The sequence below is a fragment of the Macrosteles quadrilineatus genome, unplaced genomic scaffold, assembly GCF_028750875.1.
Source record: "Macrosteles quadrilineatus isolate MER2022 unplaced genomic scaffold, UCM_ALF_1.0 Scaffold_7__1_contigs__length_78375512, whole genome shotgun sequence".
In the NCBI taxonomy this organism is placed as follows: domain Eukaryota; kingdom Metazoa; phylum Arthropoda; class Insecta; order Hemiptera; family Cicadellidae; genus Macrosteles; species Macrosteles quadrilineatus.
The window spans coordinates 61,830,262-61,854,412 of record NW_026542600.1 but is presented as its reverse complement, the minus strand read 5'-3'; the positions used below and the strand labels follow the sequence as shown (position 1 = coordinate 61,854,412).

The 24,151-nt window shown below is 37.5% G+C and overlaps 1 protein-coding gene across 11 annotated transcripts in view; it reads right to left on the bottom strand.

Moving 5' to 3' along the window:
- Positions 1-24,151, bottom strand: part of LOC128997786 (tropomodulin-like) — a 137,373-nt gene that overhangs the window by 32,912 nt on the left and 80,310 nt on the right. The window contains exon 1 of one of the 11 annotated variants that reach the window (XR_008491149.1): positions 21,421-21,444. The exons of the other annotated variants lie outside the window; for them this stretch is intronic. The gene's annotated coding sequence lies outside the window, so the exon portion shown is untranslated. Of the gene's footprint in view, positions 1-21,420; positions 21,445-24,151 lie in introns of those variants that run through there. 11 annotated transcript variants of the gene reach the window in all.

The window sequence follows — 24,151 nt, the reverse complement described above, 5'->3', positions numbered from 1 at the left end:
AGATAGCGTGCGTGGATTTACATGAAATTCAGGGGGGTAAAACAGAACTAAAATTAAATCTGATACGTCTCCTTTAACGTTTCTAAACCTTTGTGCTAAGCAAGTAAAATCCTGCTTGTCTATTTAGCAGACAGGACAATCCATCTGAAAATTTAAGTACTGTACAATGACTAAAATCATATGTAGTAAAATGCATAGCTTGAACTCCCAATCACAGCTATATGGATTGTCTGTCATTTAGAATTGAAAACTACCCACCATGGCAAGAAAACGATTGAGAAGTGTCTACTGGGTTCGTTTCACCCACTCCGATGACGGGGCAGACTTAAGTTGTTTTGACGTGGGTTTGGGTTACACTGAAATATTCTGGTTGTCGTGGTCATTATTTTGGTTGTATTTTGTCTGCTGGTCTTAGAGCAGAGATATTAGTTCAGGATATTGTGAAATATATATATTTTCAACACCATCGAATACAAATTTTAGTTTGGAGCCAAGTAACTCCAGAATAAGAAACTACATCCAGAGATATGATCTTCGATGTTACATGCTACAATAATGCTAACTCAGTTTGAGGTATTTCTGTTGCGCCGATATGATTGATTTAAATGTTGTGGAGTGTTTTTCAAAGCTATATACAAATAAGACGTGGTACGATGTGATTCAAGGAGCGCGACAAAGAGCGAGGACTGCCACTTCCTGCACTCTCCAAGTAACAGGAAGTTTAAATTGAGCGCAGGAATCGAACCGTGACCAAGGCATACATATGTAAATGGGTTCTTGTGTCACCGCGAGGGACTCTCTCACGGCTTCCGAACAAACAAGAACCTCGCTACCACCGCAACTCTGAGTTGTTTGTTGTCTGTTGGTTGTTGTATGTTTTCTAGGGGCTTTCTTACATTCAATCTGTGTTAAATGTTGAAGGTGAAAGTTTTTTGTTATTGACTTAGATCAGGTGGTTCTTTATCCGGGCCAATCAAAAGCCCAGGTCAAGGACAACCGTTGTATACGTTGGTGCTTCTTGACACAGTGTGAGAGTTTACTCTATGTAACCATATATGAAACACACGCCACACGCAAATTTAAGAATCAGCTGAAGACGATTTTAAGGTTATAGTTCCGTCCTGTTTATGAAAAGGACAATGTTTTTCTTTATTTGTTTTATTTTTATTTTATTATTTTTGATCCTGTTTTACCCAAATAAAACGAACCATTGCTTGTTCTTTAACATAGTAAGCTAAAAGTAACGCTCAAATCGTTAAATAGACTCTAAAATATGAGACAACACATAGTCTTCATCATCATAATCAGATACTACCAACACACACGGGTAAAACTTATGATCTTCCAATATCAAGTCTACTTGAAATATGCAAAGTCAATGATGCGTATATTACTATTACCACAGACTGACCATAATAGTCTATTTTCTGTGCTATATCAAAAAGCTGTGGCTTCAACGCGGGTAGAAACGGGGAAACAGGACCCAAAATTCCCCTTTCGGCACGAGAATATACGACTGCAAAAGCGATGTTTATATTGCATGAACAACACGAGAATGTTGTGTCGTGACATAGCGGCTGTTGTATGAGGAGTGAAAGTAAGGAAACTGTTTGTCAGCTAATTGGTAATTGGTAATTGGCAACTGGTAATTGGCAATTGGTCGGAAATGACAGAACCTCGCTTGCAACTAATTAGCTTCTCCACAGCACATGTGGCAAAGCTCGAGGTAACTGTACTTTTCGACATTTAGTAACTCTTTTAATACACTACTTGAATAGATACAATTCCCATACTATTCTTGAGATTTGAGGATAGAACTCAGCCTTAAGTTAATTCGCCACAATAAAAAATCGTAAATTTTAAAATAATAATCTTACTATAAATATTATTTGTGTTTCAACGCAGCAGGTATTTTTACAGTTTTTGTAAGGGGGCGGCCCAAACTCTGGACTTGTTACTTTATTATGTACTATGTAGTCGACCTTTTGCTAGATCATCCTTATCGAGGTGGATTGTAAAGTAAACGTCTACACGTAACCAAATATCTCCATGATACTTAACCCATTTTGATAAACAGACGGACAGATTATTCAGTCGTTATAAGCATGGTAAAACGAATCACCTACTATAATAATCCAAGAAAATGTAGTCATCTTAAAAATATCTCCATAATGAGAAAATTCCCCAACATGTAAATAAGGACACGTATACCTTTCTTTCTTGTTTGCTTGATCGTAGGCTGGACTAAACGTATACTAAAAAATACACAAGGAAAAATGTGAGAACACAAAGTAACCATTTAAAATTTGTAGGAGGTTGTTTTATTTTAACATTTTAGGGCACTATATAGTCAACGTTGAAATTCAGACTAAAGAGACTTTTTATTAATTAGTCTTAAAGTTAAAACTGTAAGTACCTACGTGACCTATTGGTAAATTTGGTTTAACTTGTAAACTTATAATTCGTTCTAAAAAAATATATGACACAGTTTACCATCATACTCATTTAGAATTACCATTCTGCGGCAGTTTATTTAAACAGCTTTACATTGTAAACAATCATAATACCGTAGGAAAGTACATCATGCTATTAATTACCGATTCAGTACAGTTAGGTTTATGTATCTTATTAGCGTCATAAAAAGAGCCAATACCATAAATTAGAATTACACTTATTAAACTCAACTACATTCTATGGATATAACTATTTAACCCATCTTATCGTAGGATTTGTTCAATGCCGTGTTACTTCTACTTTCGGATACAATAATCCTTTCCTGGTGGCCTTGAGGAAGCAAGATACACAAAGACACTTCTTGGTTGATTATTTCCAAGTTTTACTTGAAATGCCTATAAATAGCTATATTGTTAAAATTTAATTTGAAGGAGATTCCTTTTTTCACCGAGTATTCTAAATCCAAATTGCTTGAAGATGCGTTGAAATAAATAACCGACAACAGGTTACATGTTTAGGGTCGACTACGAATTAATCATCTTACCCTATTTTAGTAGTCAATAAAACGATAAACAATGCAACATATTCTTAACGTTTAATTGATTATACAGTATTTTTTGGGGGACTCGTATTTCCAGTTAGAGTGAGTGGAATGAAACTCGCACAAAAGTTGTGTATATCGTTGAAAACTCGAAAAGTGCGTGTGTTTGGTATATTGTTTGGCACACTTTGTTAAATCAAAGGTATACAAAACTATATTTACGTGCGAATTTGATGTTATCAAACCCGAATTATCGAAACGTTGTGAATTAAGAACCGTACGAATATCTGATGATAAAATAATCCCAACGAATTAAACAGGTTTATGATATTTTTTAGATTTTAGAAATTTTTGAGTAAACTATGGAAAGCTTTTATTTTGTATAGTTTACTAGGACAAGAATCATTAACGTTAACGAGTGACTAACAAGACCATACGCTCCTTAGATGCAAAGCATATCGACGCTGACGAGTGACGCTTTGGTTAGTAATGCGCACTGTGTCTGTGACCATAGTGGTAGATATGACACCGTTACAACTGACGTCACGTTATAACAACAGTCTCCAAGTAACAATCACAGGCAGATGCAGTCATTTGTCAAACACGAACTGGCGGTATATATGTTGTCCAACGTCTACCATAACACCACGAACTGGCGATAGATGTTGTCTACCACCATCCGCGACAACACGATCTGGCGATAGATGTTGTCTACCACCATCCGCGACAACACGAACTGGCGATAGATGTTGTCTACCACCATCCGCGACAACACGAACTGGCGATAGATGTTGTCTACCACCATCCGCGACAACACGAACTGGCGATAGATGTTGTCTACCACCATCCGCGACAACACGAACTGGCGATAGATGTTGTCTACCACCATCCGCGACAACACGAACTGGCGATAGATGTTGTCTACCACCATCCGCGACAACACGAACTGGCGATAGATGTTGTCTACCACCATCCGCGACAACACGAACTGGCGATAGATGTTGTCTACCACCATCCGCGACAACACGATCTGGCGATAGATGTTGTCTACCACCATCCGCATTCCGCACACGAACTGGCGATAGCTGTTGTCTACCACCATCCGCGACAACACGAACTGGCGACATATGATGACTATCGTCATCTGAGACAAACTAAACTGGCGATATATGTTGTCCACCACCAACAATAACACAACGAACTGGCTTACAACGAAGATGTTGCTTACCGTCAAAAAATATTTTGCGAACTGGCGATTTGTTGTCCATCATCAACCTCGACAACACGGGCTTGTCATAGATGCGGTCGACCGTCAACGTCAACCGTGTGAGCACGAGCTGGCTTCATATGCGGTACACAGTTGACCGCCAATAATCACACGAATCACTGTTTTAAACTTAACGCTTGATCTGCGAAGCGTGACTGTCAAGTGGTTCCGTTTATGGAACGGAAAATTGTTTCGGTTCGATAGTTCAATACTGGAAAAGAAAAGCGGGACTAACAATAGGGGAGAAGTGTTGGGAGTCGTTTTTATACACGGTAGTATTCTTCGTTGATTTGTCAATCAAATTGTATGCACGTCTTTTTACTCTACTTCAGATCTTACAATAGAATTAAAAGTATAATTGCAGGGTCCGAATTCAATGTTGTCATGTAAGAACATTAGAGTTTAAGCATATCTAAGGAGAAAAGCGCACTTTCGAAGAATATAGCCGCAAATTCTGTAAAATATTTTAATTAGAACTAGATACTACGGCGACTCCAGAATTCCCAAGGTAGAGTTGTGATTGTCACCATTCCCTCGGTCCTCGTTTGTGGAGGATTTGCAAGTGTGTCGATTCACATGGGCACTTTCACGGCCATGCGTTCCAGCCGGTAAAAGATAAGCCGAAAATCGATTAAGTAGGAATAATAAGAAGAAAGTGAACCCGAACCGACGCGTCGTCGTTGACTTTCAACTCTCGTTAGCAAGCAGAACCAGACCACATTGGGTCATGATCATGAACGTGCTTGGCTGACACAAGGGTTTGGCTTGGGGCCTTAACCGATCTCGCCACCTTGACTCTCACCTCGGACCTTGGGAACATATGGTAGAACTCACGAATCATATCATTTGTTCGTCTCATGTTCAAAGTGTCAAAAGAATCACTTGGCTGGGCATCAGTCTTTATCACGAAACCAAATCAAAAGAGCCTAAGCTATGGATTATTCCAACTGAGTTAGGTAAAGCAAAATAAGATGTAAGGGGTTAGGTTCGTAATGATCGGGTAGAAAGTTAAACATTTAAATTGGAAAATGTAGACAAAAAAGGTCATATTGTGTAACATCGCTGAAAAATTCAGGCTGTCACACACGTTGTCAATATGCAAGTGGCGAAACATACTAAATAATATGCTCTTTCATTATAATAAAGTCGACAACATTTTTGTCTAGATGTCTAACGAAATACTCGTTATCAAGTGACTACTTTGTTACATATACTTGTAAGTCATTAACAAAAAGTGTAACAGTATCTGCCTTGAGTTTGAAAAGAAAGCTTGTTTGTGAACAGGTGCTGATATCCATATGAGTGACGGGCGATGGACCAGGACCACCCAATAGTGATGGATCTTGTCACAATGGAGGTCGTTAGTAACTCCAGGCTCCGGACGTGATGGCGAAGGCCTTTCCCCGACACCGAGTGAGAGGAAGGAAGATCTGGGATTCGCTTAATTGCTAGTCGTGGTAATTCATAATTGCGCAAGAATTCTCCATTGTTTTCTCCAGAAAGTAGTGTTTCCTCTCGCCTTCAGACTGCAGGTGGATTGGACAAAAGCCGGGTCGCCGGGTGGTTTCTCCCAGGCTGCAGGATGTATAGATATTTGGTCAAACAAATCCACAAAGGTCCATTTTATATATCAGTCCAAAACGCCACTTAATTCAGTTAAGCCTGATAGGGAAATTGAAGGACATAGGGTGGAAATTGAGAAATTCGGGACATTTTTCTTAATTAAAGATAGAAACCCCGAAAATTTCATTTATTTGAGCGATATTAGCTAAAAAGGTAATCATATACTGGAACCAGTAGTTACTAGTCTATAATTTTACGATTTAAATATATACTTTCCTAGTACTTCTGGATATTGAATTATATTCCTTAAATTTATATGGCCTTGCCAATACACTTTTATATGGGCTACATTTAGTTACAACCAAATGTACTTGAATTTGAGTAACTTATAATGTGACTGTTAACACATAAAATACTATTTTTTGGGAATGTTAATGGTTTAAAATTAATTATTACTTGAATTCCCCCATCCCTTGTTATCCTATTAGCCATTCGTTAAAATTTCAGTTATGACAGTTTATGTAAACATTCCCGTAAAAAATACAGTATATAATATGAAATGAAATTTTTGATTGCACCAACTTTGTTGTACAAATTTAGATGAACTTTACTTCACTCGATGGTGTTTTAATTAACACTTAAAACACCACTTCCTGCTGTCTCACCGCAGGCACTGTTGCCTTTTTACTACATATTTTTCAAACGTAATCTTGTTTTTTTTCTTTCAAGCAAAGTATTTATTATTCATTTAGTTTTCTTCGGTAATTTTTAGGTTTTTAGCTGTTTTATCAAATATACGACACGAATTTATATTTTTTTTTCACTCACGATTTTAACATCACATCATTGAATTCATTCAGACATTAAAAATATCACTATTATTGATCCACCAAAAGCCAAGAACGATTAGGCCATAAGTGAATGTCCGTGGGTAAACATATCTGGAGACACGTGTTAGAGTGAGGAGCCTGTAGCCTGTATGGAGCACGAGGCCATCATGAAGGCCTTGAGGCCACTTCCCGCTCTACAGTGTATATCACATCATCTCTAGCTCTACAAGGCCTAACATCACATCCTGACACACAATAGGCCAACTCGGATCACATTGAGCACGGAGTTTTTAAAAGTTGCTGGATGATACGCATTGTTCTACTATCAACAGTGTTGTAAACATTGTAAGGGTAGCAATGGGATATAGTGCTCGACTCATATCTGAAGGTTGCTTGTTCAACCTCTAGCGTAGTCGATTCTGAACACAACTGTCTTTTGTCATGTCAATGATGGACATCAATGATGTGCTCAGACAAGAAGTTATGTTACTAACAACACTGGGGTTTGGACCGCACCATTACAAAAAAACTTGATACGTATACGTATCAGAGACGCAGCAACATACAAATGAAGATAAACAGATTTCTATATTTTAATTCACTGCAATAATATGCTTAAGTTTGGCAAAAGAATTGCTAAGAATTAAGGACAACTTGGTATTTCAAAGTTTCAACGTGGGGATAAACAAATTGTATTTGTCGGTCTCCACTGCGACGATAACAACTTTAAATTGTTTATATTTGATTTGCTTACGTCACTCTAATGTTACTGTTTGTTTACCACAACACAGCGGAAACAAGTTAATAAGGGTTATTTGTATAACCAAGGTAATTTATTATTTTTTGTTATACGCCGATGTTGTAGAAAATAAGTAACACTAAAATATTGGGTATATTAGTGGGTTTCGACTGTACTGTAACTTTAAAACAGCTATACAAAAGAATGTTAGGGCATGCTCCGTTGTGAAAGTTAAGTATACCAATACTTTAACACAATTATTTTGTTTACTTTAAAACAATTAGAATAATAAATTCACAAGTATTAATAAAATATCTAAGTCTTAAGCAAAAGGACGCAAAGACGTTCAGCATCTGCACAAATCTCACAGAACCTTCGTGTGGGCTGCACACCGGCTCTACTCATTTGCACTTGAATTTTTCAAGAAAACAAGTTCTAGAAGTTTCCTTGGTTTTATTGCAGTGTTATTTGCATATTCCCCAAGTTACACAATATTCAAACGAGAATCTACGTAAAGGTGGTCGGTCTAAAGCTCTCATTGAAACACATCATCTGGTCCTATTATACATTCTATTTATAAAAATAGACTTTTTTGTTTTTACTGACAACATGTAATATAATTTTATATCAGGGTTTATGTAATAACAGGGTGAATCTCTTTTAAATAATTGAACAATGAACGCCCACTATCAAGGGGACCGAACTCAACATTCTTGTTCCGTTTTATATATGTTTCAAGATCAATAGGCCTACTTATTATCGTGTTGGATCTTCCCGGGAGTTGACGTTCAGGTTGACCTTACATTTGTCGAGGATGATCAGTGGTCGGTCCCAGCAGTTAGAGGGTTCGGGTAAGACTGACTGTCCGGCGTTTGCCCCGATTCAGAATTATCAATCTCAGGATATAACTACAAGGAGCGTTACAAAGATTTACCATGTATAATTATGTAGTTAGGTTAGGATTGGATATTATATGTTAGGATAGGTTTTACGTTAGGTTTGACCCCGACTCTATATACAAAGGACATTCCTTAATAGTGTTGTGATTTTAAATCGAAGTTCATGCTGCAATTTAAATACGCCATCGACGCTGTTCCTGCACATTGGTACCGGTATCCTAACGATTACGTATATTTAAATTGTTGGCCCAAGAACTAAAACAGATTAGCTAGGGGACTATTTGTCCAGCACCTCCAAAATATTTTAAGAGTCGACTTTTACCAATATATCCTGGCCTGGTCGTCCTAGCCTTCGGACTCCAGCGAAATGTGACTAGTTCGATTCCCGATAAATCCGCGTAACAATGCCCTCACCATATCATTATACGTTTGGGTCTAGTAAGTTTTCCCTTAAAACGGTTAAGTTTGTTATCTCTTGACAAAACTCCACTGGCGTAAACGAAAGGCATATCTACAAACGCCATGCTTGTTGAAGCAGCAGTAGGTTGGTAGGTGTACACTAGGTGGAAGGTGTCACACTACGGCCATCCGCGTGTCATCTGGTCACGTCTTCGTGAGTGACACACGCTGCGTGACGCGTTACGTACGAGTCAGCTGACTTGAGCCGCGTGAGGAACATCCGGGAATTATAGGAGTTTCATTGTCCATCAGGAATCAAGCACATTTGTTATTTCGTGATCTTTATCGTACTTTAATTCTCGTTTCTTTGACCGACAATGTCGAATTGATTGTGCCCAGATTTCTACCTACTATACCTACACTGGCTTTTATTTGTTTTGATTTATTTATGCCAACGGTCATCTCCATTTTTTATTGTAACATACCAATTAAGTACAAAACACTTAGGATGGCTAATTTTGAAACATTTACAACAAGATACCGGTATATACTATAATATTAAGTTGTAGGTTTTTCTTTATATATGTATACAAAAAAAAAATCATCTTCCGACCCTTGTTGTTTACACTTTATAATAAAAACATTTGTATGAAAGATTTGACAATGATGATGATTTCAACCAATCACACAGGCCCAATCGCAGACGTCGGTGTCGGTGCCGAGAAATGTTACTCTATATAAATGTATGGCCATATGTATAATACAAACAAACGACCTAATAACATGTGATACCAAATAGAATAATTTAATAAGCTGATACTAAATCCCACTTTCTCTAAGACAATGATCTATGGATATATTGTTTGTAGGAACTAGAAAGGCTCTTCTGAACAATTGTATATCTACATCAACGTCTTCAATTGGGCCATAGGCAAAAGGAATTAAATATAGACTGTCAGCCGTGCTGCGGTTACCATAGGTTCTGGCGCAAACCGCTGGGAGCGCCATGTAGTTTTCGTAGCGCGTACGCCATAACTACGTGGCGCTCCCAGCGGTGTGCACCAAAAAACTATGGTAACCGCAGCACAGCTGACGGTCTATATTTAATTATTTTTGTCTATGATTGGGCTTAATGTTGAAATCAACATCTCTAATTCCTATTTATTGTTTAGGGAGTTGTAACAGTAAACGTGAAAGCATTGCTCTGCTCTAATATAGCCCAAAATATTCAAGAAAATCTGAGTTTTTAATAATGTAATTTCAGTTGTGATTCGAAACAAAACTAAATCGATTGGATACATTTTAAACCAAATACTATCATCCCGAGTAAGCAGACAAGTCGAAGAAGTGTTGTTAGTATACGATTGTTTAGAATTTCGCTATACCATTGTTATAGTTGAATATTTTCTGTTCATTGGTGGTTATAGAACCTTTTATAACTCTAACTCGAGAAGCTCACTATGTAGGAATATAGTACCTATATATAATAGTATAGTTATTTATACTTATAATATGTATACTTATATATATATATATATATATATATATATGTTATAGTTATGTATACTTATAATAGGTTAGTTGTTTTCATTTAACCGTAGTTTGCCAAAACAATATTTGTATTGGTTTTGTAGTATAGTATCAAGTTAGTCATCATTAGATAGTTGATAATGCCACCCCACATTCGTTGTAATCCAAAAACGACTTATATGTACACGAATAATCAAAATATACTCGGACTAGCTTGGACTTTGTATAAATACAAGCATTGTGGTTGATTATTTTTAGACTAACACACACGGGGACGTCAATTGTATTTTGCAGGTGTTTAATATTCTGCCATATTCTGGTTCAAATCCCGTCAATTCACCAATGGATAATGCCGCAACCCCTAGGTCGTAATGTGAAAAACAATTCCGAGCTCGCACCTAGCGTCCTAGGAAAAATTACTTGTCAGAACCTCTATTTAGAAAATGTCAGGTTGTTCCAGATATTATGGTCTTCGGATATGGAGGTGCAAGAGAGTCAAATGTAGCCTACGACAAGACTAGACATTCCATATTAATTTAAAATATATTTTTATAAGGCAAGTTTTTGAATGAAAATTAACGTAGCCTAAAGAGTGCGGTAATACGAGAATTGCCGATTTCTGCCGATTTCGCCAAATTGTTGACCAAGCCAGAGTGCAACGGCAACCTGTTGTTTACTATCGCTCATTTTGAGTAACATCAACATTCAGCTAGGGAAGATAATATAATTTTAAACTAGGACAATCTCTGTACTCAGTGAGTAGCTCATTCAACTTCAGACACCATGTCCTTTTCAATAACTTGTTCGCTAAAGCTGTTCCATTTGGATGGGTTGTCTACTTTATTCAAAAGTCAATGCTTCTATATTCTACATAACGGAAAACCTCATACGAGAAAATGCCAGGTTTTGCAACTTAAGTCTTCCTCGTATTTCTGAAAGGACAAATGAGTCTGGTAGTTGGTTCTACCCACTCGATGGGTCGGAGTTGGCTAGGTTGGCGGTTGATATTGAATTGACCTCACTTGACCTAGCAGATGAATACTGTCATTGAGTGTATATATCACTAGAGCCGCTACAACAGGTTCGCCGCCTTGTACGCGGAATCATGCTGTAAGCATCGTCACGTTCTCCGAATGCAAAAGGTACAAACGGAAATGACTCATTTGTTTGAATACGTGGTTGGAGATTGTGAGTTTATGGTATCGAGGAAATTGTTACATGCCTACTGTTATTGTGTTGTAAAATGTCCTACTAAACACGATTGAATTTAAATCACCACGTTCTAGATGTGGTAGTGTGCGTGTGCCACACCAACAGTTTTAGATAAGCTCACGTGAAATCTGTTAATAATATACGAAAAAGTTTCATTAGATGTAAGTATTTTTGATATTAACCAACGAAACTATAAAAAAACCACCGTCACAGCAAACTAGCATACTAGATGAATTTTCGATTCCTTCATTGGATTCAGTAGCGGTCCCAGGGGGGGATGGGACGGATAAACCCCCCACCCCCGAAATTTGTTATATTTCATTAGCTTTTGTTATATTATAACATAAATACTATTACCTGAGCATAATTTAGAGCTCAATTGCGTATAAAAGTACGTTTTTAGGCTTTAAATTCCACATTTTCCCGCACCCCCCTTTTATGGGGGGATATTCCATGGGGGGTGATCATCCCCTCCCCCGAAATTATATCCTGGGACCGCCACTGATTGGACTTTTACCCAAACCAGCTCAAGACTAAAGGAAATACATACCGAGGCCCCTGCTTGATAGTCTGCTCAAAGGTATTACGGTTTGATGCTACAATAACACGTAAATTTAGTTTTCTGTTAAATTTAAAACGCTTATCACGAAAACAAAGATATTTGCAAACGTTTTGAACACATACCTATAAACAACCAATATACCGTATTATAAGTAATAATAGTTAATTCGTATTATGAAAACCCCTAGATACGACAATAGGAAAATTAATTAATAATATAATGTTTAATCCTCCTAGAGACGACATAATTTGTTTAGTGTTTAAAATTTTGAATAAATATATTCAAATTAATATCAATTACGCAAATGATAAGTTTAGAATGATAATGTGTTCTTAAGAAAAATATTAAACACTATTTCATAAAATCTTTAACATTTTGTCGAACAAGGTTAAACTCGAATTTTAGGTTGAAACATCTTCCCACCATAAAACCCTCTCCTTGGGTTTTACTACCGTGGCTGTAGATTTGTTTATGTTCGTCCTTCAAGGCACTCAATCTTTCGGTAGAGGAACTTTCACTACGTCCTTGCAACAATCTTCAAAACTGGGGTGATAGGCTGACCAGTAAAGTATCAAGTGAAGTGTGATGGGAGTTTCTTAGCTTATATTGTATGCAAATATAGTTTACCTACACTTTTAGTTTTGGCAGGAGACTTCTCTGTTCAACAGACAACATAGTCAATGGCTGAACACACACACACAGCCAGTAAAGCCAGTATAGGCGCAGTATCTGGGAATTTATGATTAATTCGACAACAATTATCGGGGTGGATTCTTTATACTTTGCAGTTTTATATGTATTATGATACTATAGTATTTTAATCCAACCTAAAATCTAAAGGATTTTACTACAACAAGGAACCTATCAAACATAAATTATGAATAATCTTTTTAAAAGCGTATCAACTACTGAAAACTCATATACTTATATAAATTCATGCAAGATTTCTAAGATTTTTGTTCGATTAACTGCTGATATGTAATGTTTTCGTGGTAAATTTAAGCTAGGAGGTTGGTAAGACCCCCGTGTCTGAGGCCAAGAATGGGCCGTTGGTGTTGTGCCAGCGGTTCACAGTCAACAAATGAAATGTCCACAACGAAACTTCTTGTTTAGAAAACACGTAATAACAACACTTAGTTAATTTGGTCGAGCTAACATTACAAATCAAATTGAATATTAGATTTATGTAGCATAAAGTTTGTAGACTAAACAATCCATATGTGTAACCGTGAATCGTGATGATGAAGGGGTGTGGTCTGAAAACAAGATTTTGGAATATTTACGTTACCAGCAATCCATTTTAAACGACGGATTTGTTTGATCATTGTTCAGACTATAAGGTAATGAATTGTTTTGGTTACGTTTAAAAAAAATACGTTACTTTATGAAGGATGTTTCGTTACTGCATGAAGGATTTTGATCAATTTTCAATATTTTCGAACCGAGTCCAAATTCCAATTACTGTATATAGCTTTCTAACATTAGCCATACGATTAAAAGGAACTTTATAAAAGGGGACTTGTAGTAAAATCTTATATTACATGAACTATAATTCAATATTAAAGTACCGCATAAGCCTTAAAATCGAGAATAACTGAATTGTTTGAACATGGTCACTTTCAGCTGTGTCAGTTCTACTAGCTTTTGTAAATAATTTTACGCTACACTACACTGTTTCAACGAACTTCCCTCGCAAGGATTTAGTCAAGAAAACAGCTGTTTGCCGCCAGCTTAATCGAATGGGGTTTCATTACGTACTGTTGTACTGTAATAAGTTTTTATCGAACACCAACCAGCTGATTATATTTGGCAACGAGTAAACAAAAACAAAAACATAACCTCTCTTAGAGGTCATGAGTGAAAACAAAGAACATTGTTAGTTCTTTAGTCAGTGACAATATACTGTATAAGGATTTGTACAGATATTTTTGTTAAGTTAGCTTAGAGTATTATGTCGTAAAATATCATAAGTCACTCGTCCAAAATCTGTTTACCAGACTCGTATGGTAATCCTGCACGGGAACGCGCACATTCGTCCGGTAAACACCTATTTTCAGGACCATTAACGTAATATACTATTACAAGAAGTATGAATCAATTGTACACTATTTATTATTCATTAGTTGACCAACACCGACTGAGCAAAACCTACGTTACCACGCAATAAATTTACGCGATGAAAACATAAAGTAGGCGTTCCATGTTTATTAATGAATATTGGTATTGAATCGTCCATTGATGAGACATGATTTATTTTGCAGCTTACTTGTATTAGATTTTGTTTGGTCTTATGTTTACAGATTACTTTAATCAATTATTTGAAATACATGGTACAGCACAGGAAATGAAAATAATGCAGCTAATTTATTGATGATATATCAGAGTTTTTAATGTTTAAGATGGTTTAAAATGTTGATTTAGATTTTTGCAGTTTTTATTGAATCACAAAAAGTATGAAAATAGTTTTCTTCCATCTTACCCCTATGCCAGTTAGAAACATTGGGATGGTCTGCTGAACTAAAAGAAAAATACATTTATAATGGTTTAAATACCTGCATTCAGTAATCCAATATGCTGCTTGTGGCAACTATAGTTTCGGTTCACAGGGAACCATCTTCAGGCTGTACAAGGCGTCGTTATTCACTTCCATATATGAAGGTATGCATTTAATATATGGAAGTGAATAACGACACCTTGTACAGCCTGAAGATGGTTCCCTGTGAACCGAAACTATAGTTGCCACAAGCAGCATATTGGATTACTGAATGCAGGTATTTAAACCATTATAAATATTCAAACGTAATCCGGAGGCTAACAACCCTTAAAAATGAAAAATACATTGCTAATAAAAAAAATATTAATAACCCTACTTTGCTTCGGGATGCATTGCGGAGAATGTTACAAGACCTCTAGAATAGGTTACCTTTGTTACTACCACAATTAACAACGTAGCGTGCCTCAGTTTTTTTACAAATAATTTTAACAGAAAACAAACCCAATAAAAGTGTACATAATTGGGATATCGAAATGAACAGTTACACAACTAAAATAGCTGTTTGATTTGTTTACAATCCTTTCTCCAATTATCCTTACCTCTCAGGAAACTATTTAGAAAGCCAATATTATTCCTATAATATCGTTTTAATACATTCCACGCAACTGTTCAACAAACTGCAGCATAAAATATAGCTTGACATTTTTTATTACTTGACTTGGGTTACCCGTTATGTACGATTGAAGTAGAATTTGGAGTGACATTTCTACTGATTATATAGTAAAGGAGCTGTGTTGTGTGTGCCAAGTGATAACCCAACGCACGCTATCTGGGAAGCCCTATATAACTCACGCATTGGGCTAGGCTGTGTAGGCTGATGTATTCAGTAGCCAGTAGGGGTTTTCATAATTTTAATAATAACTCTCGCGAAGTTTAGGGACATTTTATGATGTGTACATCTTATAATGCTTGGAAGTAATTTATCAGATATTGACTTCTAACTTGTCTCATAATGTCTAAAACTATACAAAGGATTAACATCATGCCTAGGTCTCATAGTAGTAAAAAATAATTGAGGAGAATGGCAATGGCCAGTCCAAATATTATAATATTCAAGAATATACGTATAAAATCTTAGATTCTCTATAATGTCCACAGTTGCAAATTTAGCAAATTTGCATCACATCCATGACGCTCTGGGTGTCTCATAGTGGGCTGTTATGAAACTTGGGCATTATAAAGCAGACCCATTGATGTTGTGTTTTAAAAATGTCCCTATGTTTAACGTTTTATGGCGAGGGAACGGTATACGCCTTTGGCATTGCAACAATTTGTTAACTTATAAATGAATGAAAGAAAGAAAAGTTAGATCCTCACATATACAACATTAAACACATAGAGTAATTGTAATTGCAATATATTTATATGATAAATAAGCATAACCTGTGTTGGGAAAAAGCCTACATGGGCATGGGTTGCCTCTGCATAAGCGTGGTGTATTCATAGAAAATAAGATAATTGTTTCTGTACTATCGTACTATAAGATGTAGGTCAACTGCATCTAGATAATCATACATCAATATTTATATAACTATGCAATATCTGAAGATAGAAAATATACGTACATGCTAGATTGGAATAACTATATATCGATCACACTCGTACTACACTCTTATTATTACTAAAGTCGAATGTGTTGGCGTCTACAATACTACAATAGCAGAGTGTCGAACTGATACATCGAAACGTCTGAGTTAGATAACTTTAGTCTGTTATTTTATTTTTATTTTTGTAATATATTAATGTGTGTTTGTGTGTGCAATGAACTGTTGTGACAAGAACTGTGTTCTCCTGATTTCAATAAGGTGAGTGACGCCCACAAATATTTATCTAATTGAATATCAGAATGTTGAAGTTTGGAGGCTGCGAACATTGGTGAATGCAATATGTACAATGATCAATAATATTAATCCACAAAAAACCAGTCGATTTCTTCATTGTCATCTTATTCGGCTCATACATTCTGCTTGAGTTTATTTAAGACCTCTGTACTTTATACAACACTGTAACGGTATAATTTCCCGAAAACTAGTGGTTCATACCAGATATTGAATGCGAGCCTGTGATTCCTAAAACTGTTTTAGGATGGATCCATTTACTCGACTGTGCTGTTCAGAATGACGCGAAGAAGCTCGTCACAAGTTATCAACCACTTTCCTGGATGACTTGTAAAAGATCTGGTCCAAGGCGTCTTGTAGAAAGCAGCTCCTCTTTGCTGGATGTTCAACAGGCTAAAGTGCTCGATCATTCAACCTTTCTATGTTTTATGCAGCTCATAAAACATGTTACGGGTCGTTTCATGTGCATCTGAACCGCCTTCTCATCCCGCTTTCTTTATTATGGAAGTGCGGCAATATCTCCAATGCGTATCTTTATGTGTAGCCTATTCTTTATGATAGAAATCACGAATGTATAAGTAGGCGCGTGTAAACTGTAAATGTTGGTCAAAGAAAAGGCACAAAAGCTTCGAACTTATTTGAAAGATTCTTGAGTGTATATAATACAGCAATCAGGGAAACAAAATATAGTGAAACTGAACTGAAGATTTGATGGATTTAAGATTGAATAAAGTTACATCATGAGTAGATTGATTTTTCAAGCTTTGTTCGACCTCAATATGCTGGTATTACAATTCCCGATTTAAAATGCAATTGGTAATACGCTGGACCCTTTTTTACATTAGTTAGAGTTTGTACCTTGATGTCACAATCTTACCGCTTTCTCAATACTTCCATAGATTAGCGGAATATGATATTTCCATATAGCATACATATTTGATGCGAAGCTAATACTTTAACACAATGCAACAATTAATCATCTGATAAGACACAGCGTTTCCCCTTGCTCAATTGTTTTACCAACAGATCTACTGATCCTCTAACAAGTCGTGGGGTTTTCTCCATGTGATTTCCCAGTAACATATTCCGACTTCGCATAATACCATAATTATGCTAAAGAAGAAAGTTAATTGTCATAGACCAGAGCAACTCAACAACTGGGCGTCCGAACAATAAGACAGACTCTTTAACACCGCGACGTCCTTCGATCAGCTGATTGAAGCAAAATTATGCTGCCTTCGTAATCCTGATTTATCAACCGTTTAGTCGAGGCTAATTTATTCACGACTTTTGCAGATGCACGCTCTAAGATAGTTATTCTGCAGGTTTTGTTTTGTCGAAGGGGTTAAAACGACATAAGCTTTACATCGAATCTGTACTTTAAAAATACTAATATTTATAGAAATAAAGTTTTATAGTAAACAGAAAAAAAGCGTTCACTAATTCCATTGAATCCATCGCAGAATATAGGATTAATGAATTGGATAAAAAAGAAAACTCTTTTTTACACAAATACTACGTTCATGTTTCATACCTATATTGTTTATTGTTAATATCTGTAGCTAATCGTTGACATAATGCACTCAACTGAGTTGTATAAATGGTTTGCTAAGCAACGGATCGCACTGTTCAGGGCTTAGTGTGTTCATTAACTTTTATAGACTATGTATTAAAATGAGCTAAGACCGAGTACCATGTATACCACGAATCACCTTGGTGTTGTGATGCTCTCAACAAAGATGAGGTTGAGTGTTGTGATGGTCTCTTGGTCTCAACAGAGATGAGGTTGAGTGTTGTGTTGCACCACGGGTCATGCTGTTTAGTGTTCGGTGTTTAGCCTTGGCATCTGTAACACCTTGGTGTTGTGATCGTCTCAACAGAGATGAGGTTGAGTGTTGTGTTGCACCACGGGTCATGCCGTTTAGTGTTCGGTGTTTAGCCTTGGCATCTGTAACACCTTAATTTTGTGATGGTCTCAACAGAGATAAGGTTGAGTGTTGTGTTGCACCACGGGTCATGCTGTTCAGTGTTCGATGTTTAGAGTTGGCATCTGTAACACCTTGGTGTTGTGATTGTCTCTTGGTCTCAACAGAGATGAGGTTGAGTGTTGTGTTGCACCACGGGTCATGCTGTTCAGTGTTCGATGTTTGGAGTTGGCATCTGTAACACCTTGGTGCTGTGATTGTCTCTTGGTCTCAACAGAGATGAGGTTGAGTGTTGTGTTGCACCACGGGTCATGCTGTTCAGTGTTCGATGTTTAGAGTTGGCATCTGTATCACCTTGGTGCTGTGATTGTCTCTTGGTCTCAACAGAGATGAGGTTGAGTGTTGTGTTGCACCACGGGTCATGCTGTTCAGTGTTCGATGTTTAGAGTTGGCATCTGTAACACCTTGGTGTTGTGATTGTCTCAACAGAGATGAGGTTGAGTGTTGTGTTGCACCACGGGTCATGCTGTTCAGTGTTCGATGTTTAGAATTGGCATCTGTAACACCTTGGTTTTGTGATGGTCTCAACAGAGATAAGGTTGAGTGTTGTGTTGCACCACGGGTCATGCTGTTCAGTGTTCGATGTTTAGAGTTGGCATCTGTAACACCTTGGTGCTGTGATTGTCTCTTGGTCTCAACAGAGATGAGGTTGAGTGTTGTGTTGCACCACGGGTCATGCTGTTCAGTGTTCGATGTTTAGAATTGGCATCTGTAACACCTTGGTGTCGTGAAGCTCTCAACAGAGATGAGGTTGAGTGTTGTGTTGTGCCACGGGTCATGCTGTTCAGTGTTCGATGTTTAGTATTGGCATCTGTAACACCTTGGTGTTGTGATTGTCTCAACAGAGATGAGGTTGAGTGTTGTGTTGTGCCACGGGTCATGCTGTTCAGTGTTCGATGTTTAGTATTGACATCTGTAACACCTTGGTGTTGTGATTGTCTCAACAGAGATGAGGTTGAGTGTTGTGTTGTGCCACGGGTCATGCTGTTCAGTGTTCGATGTTTAGAATTGGCATCTGTAACACCTTGGTGTTGTGATGGTCTCAACAGAGATAAGGTTGAGTGTTGTGTTGCACCACGGGTCATGCTGTTCAGTGTTCGATGCTTAGAGTTGGCATCTGTAACACCTTGGCGCTGTGATTGTCTCTTGGTCTCAACAGAGATGAGGTTGAGTGTTGTGTTGCACCACGGGTCATGCTGTTCAGTGTTCGATGTTTAGAATTGGCATCTGTAACACCTTGGTGTCGTGATGCTCTCAACAGAGATGAGGTTGAGTGTTGTGTTACACCACGGGTCATGCTGTTCAGTGTTCGATGTTTAGAATTGGCATCTGTAACACCTTGGTGTCGTGATGCTCTCAACAGAGATGAGGTTGAGTGTTGTGTTGCACCACGGGTCATGCTGTTCAGTGTTCGATGTTTAGAATTGGCATCTGTAACACCTTGGTGCTGTGATTGTCTCTTGGTCTCAACAGAGATGAGGTTGAGTGTTGTGTTGCACCACGGGTCATGCTGTTCAGTGTTCGATGTTTAGAATTGGCATCTGTAACACCTTGGTGTCGTGAAGCTCTCAACAGAGATGAGGTTGAGTGTTGTGTTACACCACGGCTCATGCTGTTCAGTGTTCGATGTTTAGAATTGGCATCTGTAACACCTTGGTGCTGTGATTGTCTCTTGGTCTCAACAGAGATGAGGTTGAGTGTTGTGTTGCACCACGGGTCATGCTGTTCAGTGTTCGATGTTTAGAATTGGCATCTGTAACACCTAGGTGTTGTGATTGTCTCTTGGTCTCAACAGAGATGAGGTTGAGTGTTGTGTTGCACCACGGGTCATGCTGTTCAGTGTTCGATGTTTAGAATTGGCATCTGTAACACTTTGGTGTTGTGATTGTCTCAACAGAGATGAGGTTGAGTGTTGTGTTGTGCCACGGGTCATGCTGTTCAGTGTTCGGTGTTTAGAATTGGCATCTGTAACACCTTGGTGTTGTGATTGTCTCAACAGAGATGAGGTTGAGTGTTGTGTTGCACCACGGGTCATGCTGTTCAGTGTTCGGTGTTTAGAATTGGCATCTGTAACACCTTGGTGTTGTTATTGTCTCAACAGAGATGAGGTTGAGTGTTGTGTTGTGCCACGGGTCATGCTGTTCAGTGTTCGGTGTTTAGCCTTGGCATCTGTAGCTGTGCCACTCTGACATACAACTAGAGGCATTACATCATCGTCGAGGCACCGAGGCCACTACTTGAAGCCTTTCCCTTTTATACCGTTGCTCATTGTATCCTTAATTAAATGTTTCCATCCGCATTCCTCTGTTATTATTTATAGATTACTATGTAGTACTTAGTAGAATATAACTCAGTTTAAAATAGCACTTGGCATGCTTTTAGACACGTACCATGGAATTTAGAGCCATTCTGTAATCATAACTTGTTAGATATGGGTACATCGCTCGAGAGAGCCAATGTTTTTGAAACATCTAAAAACATAGGATCTAGAAGTTAGAAGAAGTTCTAAAAATACCGAAGAAGTAACTATAGCTCATCTTGTTTGCATAAAATTAATTCCTACGATAGGCTACTGTAAAAAATAAATCGTGAATTTAACGGGTACAATTAGGAGTAGGCCTAATGGTTCAGTACCATACCTAGATGTATGCCTTTAACAGATCACATTAGCTTATGCAGAATATGTTATTGCAGAAATGTAAGAGCAAACAGTTAAGTATAGCAATTTAAACACCTAATTTCACCATATTTGTGTCTGATTCGATTGTTCAAAAGGAAGGGCTCTGACCAAAGTGTTTGGATGTAGAAATAACTTTATTCATGAAAAACTACTCTCGTGAGGAAAACATGCAATTTACCATCGAGGAAGGGTTTCGTATTAACATATTATACTACGAAAGGCAATCATGCGATTTCACACATTGTGGGGATACAAGAGACAACATTATAACGTTCAGGCGTTATACGGCTCTTACAGAAAAATATATTCGACCCTCAATTCTTCTTATTACTATACGAATTGCTCGAATCAGCAAAAAGCCACTTACCACTGCAGGTTCTAGTTTCCGTTTCTCTCTGAACAGAACCTCCACGCTGCCACATTCGCAGTCCACACACTTGCCATCGTAGGCCAGGAGATCATCATCACTGGACTCCCTATAGGAGTGTACAGACACACTAGAGTCGTAGAAGTTGACGTCCGAACCTGTGTCACTCATTTTGTGAGAAATTGCAAGAGGAAATAGTCCGAAGCTACTGAATACTGAATGCGCTGTTTAGATCGGGTAAGACCTCAATGAGCTGGGCGAGAACATTAGCTGCGATATGATAGGTCACTCGCAAAGATAACCTCTGCCATGTCAAACCATGTGCATACTGGGAATTGGTCATAAACCGTCTCTTAATTCATCCAAATCCCTTTACTCTTCTTGAAAACAGTTCCCATAACAGAGAATATTCTCCACTACATTGTGAATGTCAATTACAATCGATAAAGTACTGAGTCAATTCTATAAAGTCTATATTGCTTTAAATTTGTGTTTTATTCAAGATTGTTAGACGAGAACAAGTACTCATTTCAAAGTCAAGTAATGTCAAGAATCTATCTGATTTTAATGAAAAACAACCATGATAGCGAAAGGTAGTTATTTGGTTTAGTAAGGGTGCGTTTTATTCGTAAGTTCACTTCCTGTCATACGTTTTACGGGTTCTTCCTAAACCATGTGATTGTGTCATCAGTTTACTTGTGTTGCTAATGTTTAGCCTAAACATTAGCAACACAAGTAAACTGATGACACAATCACATGACTAGGAGATAAGGGTTACGAAACGGCTGCTACATTCTCCTCTGTCGCTTCTTTCGTCACTTCATATTAACATCTGGCAATTGTTCGATCCTCAACCGACATTTAACTTTAAAAGGCAGGTATCTAGTATTCTATTTTAAAATCAATTTATGTTTAACTGAGACTGGTTTTAGATAGCATTAATTAAATTTCATTTAAAGTAAATGCACTTTTTGATGTCTTGATATGTTTGCATATTGTGATTGTGTGCGGTCCAACAATAAACAGCTCATTTCTTATATTTTTGGCAATATTTCTCATTGTCTAATGTCCAAGGAAAACTGGCTGTGTGAGAGTGTAAACGGACAAGTGCTCTTAGGATGTATAAAATATTACTATGTGTTGACCTTGTTAGCAAATCATTAATATACTTCACAAGACTGTTTAACATACAGAAGTTATATTATTTACTTTGGATACTGCGTGAACACGTTTATGCTATTTTGAAATGTGGAAATCACTTTGGGTTTTCTTGTCCGGTAAGTTTAATGTTTGGGGTTTGTTTTAGTGCTGTATTATTTTTATGGGAAATTATAAATTTTGGGATCAATTCTAGAACAAAACCACTAATTTTTAAATAAATTCTTCTATTTTTGCGTTATACTTTTGAATAGTAAAAGATTAGATGGTATAATGATTTAAAAGATTTATATTATTAGTTTTACTCAGTAAAACTGAAAACAGGAAATCTTATGAGATTTGTTAACACATATCTCTGGGCTTGATTTTACGAAGTGAATTCGGAACACAGATAAAAAGCAGAGTCACTCTTGAATTGAATCCGTGCAAACTCTAGGCCTAATGTACTGTGCGATTTGTTCATGAAGATTATAGTTATATTTAACGTGTTAAGAATGAGAAATTATTTATGAGACATGAAAGCGACTTTCGTATGGAAACAATGCGTTTATTTCCAGAAGAGAAGGCTGGGGCTGGACTTAAGGAAAGAAATGTTGAAAATTTCATAGAAAACCATTTAGGGCAAAGACGAATAAGAAAATGCCAAAAACAAAAATACGTACCGTAGCATAAACTATTCTATTTATCATATACAAGAGTCAAATTAGATCACGCTAAATGTATTTTATTGTATAAACAGTTGAATAGATTGTCTGGGTAGCCAATTGGTTTATAGTACTCGCCTTCAAACCTGAAGGTAGCTGGTTCGATTCCAATCGGGATGAATTCTCCTACATCACGTTCTCAGTGGACTATGAATTAATAATGCTATTCAACAAAAAGGTGACGGAAGATAGAAACAGACTAGGTTCTGGAACGTTTCCTGAAAAACATAGGACATAACAACGACGTGAAAAACTAAATATACTGTTACTGTGCTAGTCTCTTTGACACAGTATTGCTCGCCAAAGAAAGTGTCAGCGGACAGTAAAACATACCGGGAAATAAATTGTCCATTTCAGCCGTATAATTTTCCAGATCCGACCAGACGCCTTGACCCGGTCTTGGAAACAATCTGCGCCTGCCTATACTTTCACCCGCGTCGGCGCGAGCTCAAGCGCTCAGGCGCGGGCGTTACTCACATAACCTACGTTAATTGGTTACATCACAACGAGGAGACTGCGCGGAACTGGAAATGGAAATTGCATAGTGGTGGAAACGGTGGCTTGCACATTGCTGGCATTCCTGCCACTCATACAGGCACAGCAACTTGGCTTTGGCTATTAGTGAACTACAACTACATCGACGAATCAAAAATAGACGAAATAGTCTCAACACCATCAACAGCTACAGACTTGATGATATTATTTCAACAATTTGGAGTTTTGAAAGATATCTCTTAAAAATGAATTTCGGAACCGCTAAATGAATGTACACAACATGATCACTGATCAGTATTCGCTACTCAGTTGCACAAAATGGTAACCCAAAGTCAGTGAGGGTCCGGGATCTTGGACCGTTTGATGAGCTATAA